General features: G+C 36.2%; 1 non-coding gene across 1 annotated transcript; it reads right to left on the reverse strand.

The window, feature by feature from the left end:
- Positions 1–7369: 7369 nt before the first annotated feature.
- On the reverse strand, positions 7370–7476 carry LOC126078615 (U6 spliceosomal RNA). Its single transcript, XR_007518100.1, has one exon. It is a non-coding gene; the product is annotated as a U6 spliceosomal RNA (small nuclear RNA).
- Positions 7477–8340: the final 864 nt, after the last annotated feature.

Consider the following 8340-nt stretch of genomic DNA (forward strand, 5'->3'; position numbering starts at 1 on the left):
TAAACGTGATAAAGAAGTTACTTATATGTTTTTCTTGTGTATGTGTGCACACACACACACATTCACATATGTTGCCATAACAACATCCTATAATAAATGTAATATCGTTTTGTATAACTTTTGTTCATCAAGTCTCTCAATGTGAGCTTATGCAAAAAGTCAAAACAGAATTCCCTAACAGCATTTGCAGGTTGAAGAAGCACAAGGAAAGGAATGTAAGCCATTTGTTCAGTAATTGATCTAGCTAGACCCACAGGTAACATTTAAAGTCTTTAGGGTATCTAGAGGAATGGTTCTCAACTGGTTACATACTTCCCCACCTGCGTGACCCCAACCATGTACAAGTATTTAAGGAGGGGAACATGAATTGTGAAGAATATTCAGAATTAAAATATTGTTTAATTTTCAAAAAAATTTAAAGAAAATTCTTGTTATTGTTTTAATATGATACCTATAGAAAGTAACGGGCAACTTCTTGACTGGTGGGAATATGCAGAAAATAGTCATTCTCAATAAATAAGCTTTTGAGTTTCTCTAGAGAAGCATAAGATTTTTACATTCATTAAAAGGAACATAGGTTTTAAAAACGTTGTAAAACACTGATATTGAAGAATAGATGAACCACATATTCATTGTGCTGTCCTCATTGCAGCATACTGAGGTTATAATCTAGCAAGAAGTTGGAATGCTGGAATTTTATGATGTTGATTAAGGACAGATCCGTATGCTTTAATAATCAGATGAGCCGAAAATAAAGTTTTCTTCCTTTCATGACAATTAATGAGCTTAAGCAGGACTTGAATCTTAACAGATGGTCATCCATATCCACAGAGAATTGGGCCATAGGAATGTCTATGAAAAACACAAAAATTATCTTTCGTAAACAGTCTTGAGTCCTCTCTATAGACAAGTGAGCCTTCGCACTTTGCATATCTCCTTTTTCCAGATGAACACTCTGAGGAGAACAGTCCTATTTTAGGGAAGAGTTCTGTTAATCAACATTTAGGAGCATGGTTACTTAAATAATACTCTGTTTTTTTCAGAACTTAGCAGGCATACATAGTCCAACCATGTATACAAGACTAAATAGGCACACCAGCCCAGGGGCAAGGACAAGAAGGCAGGAGGGGACAGGAAAGCTTGCCGAATGGAAATGGGGAAAACAAGGTTGAAAAGGGGAGAGTGTTGACACGTTGCGGGGTTGACAAACAATGTCACAAAACAATATATGCATTAATTGTTTAATGAGAAACTAATGTGCTCTGTAAATTTTCACCTAAAGCACAATAAAAAATAAAAATAATTTAGTAGGCAGGTAATGTCTCATTGTCACTTACAAACACCCTAATTAAAAAGAAATTATTCTAACCCTTACTATCTTTACCCTGTTCTTGTACATGATGTGGCTTTCCATTCTGTATGGAGAAAAAATCTGGTCAATTTGACAGAGACATGATCATTCCAAAGGAATTTTTCCTGTCTTCTCACAGACATAGACAACTTTAAATAAAGAGAAAGTTCATGAAATAATAACATTAGCTTAGTCTGCTAAGACCTGTGCCAATAGTTTCATTTCTTGGTTATGATAGTGGTAAACAGGCAGTTGCCATATGCCCACAAATATTTGTAAAAAAGTAAAACAGAATAATATTTAGAAGTTTAGTAATTTCAGCTCTAAATCTCTTTTCACAGGACATATATTTCCAGTCCAGAATCAGAAGGGCTGATTTTTACTCTCCCACATTCCATTCTTGCTCTGAATTTTTACCCATAGTTCCTAAGCCTGAATTACAGCCTGTTTTCCTGGTGGGAAGTAATTGTTTTTCTTCCTTCAGTGAGAATTGCGTAAGAAAACCACAGGGTGGATGGTTAGATATGTATCACTGAGCAACAATGTCTCCTGGACCCTACACTTTCTCAGTGGCTCCCTCAGCCATTAGCAGTTACTCCTGCAAGCCACACGTATCAACAACTTCTGGTGCTTTTACAGCTTCTCCAAAACAACAGTAGCCTTTACAAAATCCTGACTATCTCCAGGAATCCTTCACTAAGTAAAACAGACTCCAGTTTCCTCAATACTAAGAAACTCAGAAGTAATTTTCAGAATTATCTTTAATGAACAAAATTTAATAAGCCTTTATGCTTTACCAACAACTGCAGGACCAATAGTAGCATTACATAATTTTCTGAAGAATCAAGTCATAGTATATTTGATTTGTAATAGAGAAACAAGTTTCTATCAACCACAGTGTCACATTTTTATACTAGTTGTATTGACTGATCACAACGCTCTCTCCTCATTACAGACTCCAGTCATTTGACTGTGACAGTGGGGAAAAGGAAGGACCTATTATGTAGATCAAGGTGTCAATCAACCTATGCAGTGATCACCAGTGTACAGTACATGGCTTTCTATGCATTTTCATCTATGGCTGGCCACCTCTGCTGTCAGTGCGAAAATTCATCAAAAGCAAAGAACCCCATTAAATTCTGATAGTGTAGAGTTTAGAGAAAGGAAAGAAATGCTAACCAATGCTGATGAAACAATTGAAGGCATCTAATAATTTGAGAATATACTGAATTAAAAATAGTAAGATAGCTGACATTTTTAATCCATCACATGGTAGAATCAACTCTTTTCTCTATACCTTGCTTCAGGAATAATCTAATTCATCATTCAAGGCCCTACTCAAATGGCTTTTCCTCTCTGAAGCTTTCGTTGAGGACCAATCCTCCCACAGCCACCCATGCAAAAATGAATTATTTCTTCGACGATAATCAGACAACACATTACATAGACTTCTATTTATAGTACTTTCCACATCGTATTATATCATTTGTTTACTTATTGTTTTTTCCCAGTAGGCTGTGAGGACAGTGTTATGATTTGTCATCTGAGAATCTTTATTGCCAGTCATCATGTTTTATATAGGATAGGAGCTCAGTAAACATTTGTTTCAACTTTCTCCCCTGCCTGTTCTGGTTCCAAGGAAAATGACTGCATTGTCTGAACAGTATTACTTATTCAGCTTCCTCCAAAACTATGATGCTATATAAACTAAGCAGTAACAGGGCTCAAGATGTAGGAAAAATGGAAAAAGTTAATGAAAAATTAGTTATTGTGTGAAATATGATGCCTTTTTAAAAAGATTCATAAAAATAATGTGTGCCTTTTTGGTCATGCTTTGTCTAAAGCTTTGTTTATTTTACAATCAATGAAGGGAAATGTTCACCAATTTATATGGCAATCAAGTCATATCTGAGTTTTAGTCCCTCCTCAAAAAATTGAACTTAACACCTTTATACGCCCACCCAGTATTTTTAAATTAATATGAATCATTTATACCAACCTCAGTATCGCTGTTATATTAGTGATGACTACGTGTAAGTGTACGTATCTTTCAAAGATGCAAAAAATAATGATGAACTAGCAGATATGTCACCATGGGTCAGAATCAACTCAATGGCAACCAGCAAAAAAGACAAAACTTGGAATTGCTATGATATTAAGGCCAGCGGTAAAGACAAACATGATTAGCCACCTTGAATATCTTTTGTTAGGGTTGTTTTATATAGAAACTTTTCCACTAGATTCATTCTTAGATGTTCTTTTAGTTACTGAAAAAGAGAGTACAAGATCAAAGTTCCTATAAAAGTTCCAAGAATTATCTGTGGCATATATGCCCCCATTAGATCCCACAAGGTGACTAGATTAGTTAACTAACATAGTTCAAAGTGGTAAGCCAAGTAGGAGAAGAAGTGCTTCTGCCAATGTAGTACGAACTGAAGCAACGATATACTTTGAAGTCTATATTCAAAAATTCTTCAGTCTATAGGGTACGAAGTGGTCCTCCAGATATAACTCTATCTATGTGCAAATACACTAGAGTAGAATTCAGAACTAACTTTACTTCTCTATAAATTTTGAATATTGCAAGTTTACCACACTCTATTTCACAGTAATGCATATACATACGGAGCCCTGGTGGCACAGTGGTTAAGAGCTCGGCTGCTAACCAAAATGTCAACAGTTCGAGTCCACCATCCGCTCCTTGGAAACCTTGTGGGCCGGTTCTACTCTACAGATTTTGAATACTGTAGCTTTACTACATTCGATTTCATAGTAATATCTCTGTGTGTGTGTGTGTGTGTGTGTGTATGACAATCTGTGTGTGTGCGTGCATGTATATACATATGTGTATATATACGTATATAAATAATATATGTATATATATATATGCCAACCAGTTGCCATTAAGTCAGTTATGATTCATGGTGGCCCTATGTGTGTCAGAATAGATCTGTGCTCCATAGGGCGTTTGATGGCTGATTTTTCAGAAGTAGATCATCAGATCTTTCTTCTGAGATCTCTCTGGGTGGACTCAAACTTCCAGCCTTTCAGTTAGCAGCCAAGTACGTTAACCATTTGCACCATCCAGGGATGATAGTCTCTCTCTCTCTCTATTGCTGTCTGTATACACGCACATATTTACACACATATATTTTTTTTTTACACATAACACATACATACACAATATTTGATGAATTGCCAAACTCTACCAAGTGATCAATATCTACAAGCTGATTAATCTTTTAAATATTTTCAGTTATATAAGTAACATAGCATTACTAATTCTACCAACTCTAACACAATATCACTTTTGTGCAATTCCCTCAAGTCTTTTCTCCTTATGCCATTGTGGCATAGTTGTAATCATTGTATGGCTGAGTAATTTTTCATTCCTTTCCCTCATTTAAACACTTCCTTATTTTGTCTTATAGCTTGTAATAGTATTTTTTCCTGCTACAATTTTTTTGTTTCTTTTTTTTTCCTACTTACCACAAAAATGAATACTTGGAAAAAACAAATAAATATAAAATGGTAAGAATCCCTGAAATTCCACACTCTGAAGACAATCACAGACAGAAATTTGTTTAATATTCATAACAGCTTGTGGCTTAAAAATAGCCTTATCTATCTATCTACCTACCTACCTATAACCTAACTCGGTGCCGTTGAGTTGATTCCAACTCATAGCGTTTCCAACTCCATAGAGTTTCCAAGGAGTGCCTGGTGGATTCAAACTGCCGATCTTTTTGTTAGCAGCAGTAGCTCTTAACCACTACACCACCAGGGTTACTATATAGTATTTGTTTTATATAATATATATATAAAACAAATACACAATGTAAATGAAAGTTTCCTCCTCTTTTTCCCTCAAAAAACATTTTGTAAAGATTTTTTCCATGTCCATGAATATAGCTACATCACCCATTTAAAGGACCGTGCTGTATTCCTTTGGACAGATGTCACATAATTTAACTAATCACTATAGATGGATCTTTAAGCACCCCCATGAAATGAACCCTGTATTCATATATCTTTACATATTTGTCTGAATATTTCCTCCAGATTCACTTCTACTTGGTAATATCAGTTTAAGGAATACGAATGGCCTTTTGGAATGAAGGTATAGCACTGATTTTCTTAGGTAGGTTTAGATTTTCAAATTTGACGCTTAAGAATTCTCCTCAGAACTATGCTGCAGTGTATGTGCACAAGGAGCCTAGCAGGCCCACCACCCTTCTGAAGAAAGCAAGGAAAAGGATATATTCTGCATAAAGTGGTTTTGACTCTCATTGCGTATACTGAGTTAAACCAGACTTGCTACCCAGGCCTTCATGATTACACAAAAAGGTTGCATCTGAAACCTGGGCCAGAAGAAGTATAACAAAGTTAGTTAAGTCTTAGGAAGAAAACAAACTGGTGAAATAGAGAGTAAAAAAAATAGTAGCTGGGGAAAATTACCTTAAATGGGTTGTTGAGATAAACTCTCTCTGGAGAGGTGACATTAGACCAAGACCACAAGGACGGCCAAGTTATGGCTATTCCAGGACAAGTATGAAGTAATCAGTGTAATGTCCTGGAGCTGAGAAAAAGCTGGAGCACAGTGGGCATGGGTTGAATTGTATGAGATAAAGTTAAAGATGGATTCACAGAGAGAAATTTAGATTTTATTCTCAAAGTTCTAGATAGTCATTAAATAGATTTAAGCAGTGTTGTGTGTGTGTGTGTGTGTGTATGCGACAAAGTCAAATTTATGATTTTAAAAAGATTCAATCTGGCTGTTGTATGAAAAATGAATTATGGTGGTCAAAATGGGATGCAGGGAGACTATTTAAAGGTTCCAGCTGTCAAGAGATAGGTTCAGACTAGAGTGGTGATGGCTGAGATATAGAGAAAAGAAACTGACTTTTTATAAGATTTTCTAAATGGTCATAGATGTTTATCCCTCTGAAGGTTTGAAAACTCACAAATAGCAGAATATCACCATTAAAAAACCCCAAAAGTTAAAGTTTCTTACAGAAGATATCAGACTCTTGGAACACGCAGGAAACCTAGACACTATCACATGAAGTAGGATTATGGACTTGAAAAAAAAAAAAAAACCATTGCCACCGAGTCAATATGGACTAAAACATTAAAAAACTAGCTCATGAAAATTAAACTAGGGTGCCATGTGAGAAAAATACAAAGGAATTTTGGTCTTTAACGGCCATGAAATAAAATAAGTTAAACATCTTAGTTCTCAAGAAATCTGTGCATGCATGTTTGTTTTTTCAGTCAAACCTGCTAGTACATTATCAGTGCATCCTGTAAACAGACACTGTCACTACTGTGCTTATTACTCACTGCTTGACACTTGCACTTGCCATGAGGAAAACTAGGATCCTAATCGTGATGATTCGGACCATTTAAAGCAATGGGCTAAGAATGCCACTCAAAATTCTGACCTCAGTACTGGAGATTTTGCTCCCAAGTTCAAGGGGAGTTGGGGCTTTGCGGACTAATTTTAAATTAACAAGCAAAATGACAGAATATCTTTCTAGACATTTTGGGTTGACAGTTGGGAGGAAAAAGGATGAAAGCTAATATTATTTAGCTCTGTTACAGAAGGTATATCAAACTCACTCATGGCTAAATAGATAACAAGTATTTTAGCTTCTCTTCCATCTAATTCTAAAATTAAAGTATTTCACTATTCTTTATAATCCCTGTCTTGACTTTAAATCTGTGTGTGATAGTTCTTCTAGTTGAACTAAACAAAGCTCATTCAGGTCATTTCTATAAATTAAAATTTGTTTTAAGGGTACACACACAATCACACATACCCACACACAGAGCAAGAAGTTCCACAATATTGTCAGGCTTTAACCTGTTGCCATAGAGTCAATTCTGACTCATAGTGACCCTAAAGGACAGGGTAGAACTGCCCCATAGGGTTTCCAAGGACTACCTGGTAGATTCAAACTGCCGACCTTTTGGTTAGCAGCCATAGCTCTTAACCACTATCCCACTAGGCTTTCCTAATATATGGAATGCTTCACGAATTTGCATGTCATCCTTGCGCAGGGACCATGCTAATCTCCTCTGTATCATTCCCATTTTAGTATATGTGCTGTCAAAACGAGCACGGTCACGCTTTAGGCAGACAGAAATGTCTTCAGGTCCAAATATACCTTTACTTGGATGGCAGTTCTGGTGATTCCAGGAGAACTTCACAAGTGTTCCTCAGAAGTAGAAATTCATTGGTCCTTACTTTAATGCTCCTCTGAAAGTATGACTTTTATATCCCTGTATATGACTTTTGTATCCCTGTCTTAATCTAACAGATTAAGACTTTTCCTATATTTCTGGCTCAGATTTTTAAGAAAGAGAAAATGAGTGGGCCTGCTGATCACCACTTTATATGTCTGGGCAGAATTTACATTCCAGGTTGAATCACAGGCGGCTAGCCAGCTCATGATTTGGCCACTTGGGGTTAGAAATCCACTTAGCCCAGTTAGCCACGTGCTCAGGCTTATGGCATCAAGTACAAAGGGAACTCCTAGGACTACTCCTTCAGCCAATGACTGTGGCAGAATTATGATTGTTACATCTTAGTGTAAATAAAAATCACCTGAAGAGTTTAATTTAGATGCAATTACCTGTGACATTCCTATTCAGTAGTTTTGCATTGGGGTCCAGGAATCTGCTTTCCGGATACAGGAGGTCCTTATAGCCCAAATAAGGAAATTTAGTATAAAGTATATGAAATGACTGTGTCCGTAGGTCAAAGTGACCAAATATCAGCCATTTCATATAGTTCATCCTAACTAGAATGTGCTATCCTCCTCTATAAAATTCAACTGTTTTATCACTCTTAAACCTTTTCTTCAGTATTTTCAAAGTCATTTGTGCCATACTCACTATCACTTCTAGATATTTTCCTCTTATCTCCAACTCTGTATCTCTATACACACACACACAACATGCATATTTTATCTTTTTGCCCATTT

This window comes from Elephas maximus, chromosome 6 (assembly GCF_024166365.1).
Source record: "Elephas maximus indicus isolate mEleMax1 chromosome 6, mEleMax1 primary haplotype, whole genome shotgun sequence".
Taxonomy (NCBI): domain Eukaryota; kingdom Metazoa; phylum Chordata; class Mammalia; order Proboscidea; family Elephantidae; genus Elephas; species Elephas maximus.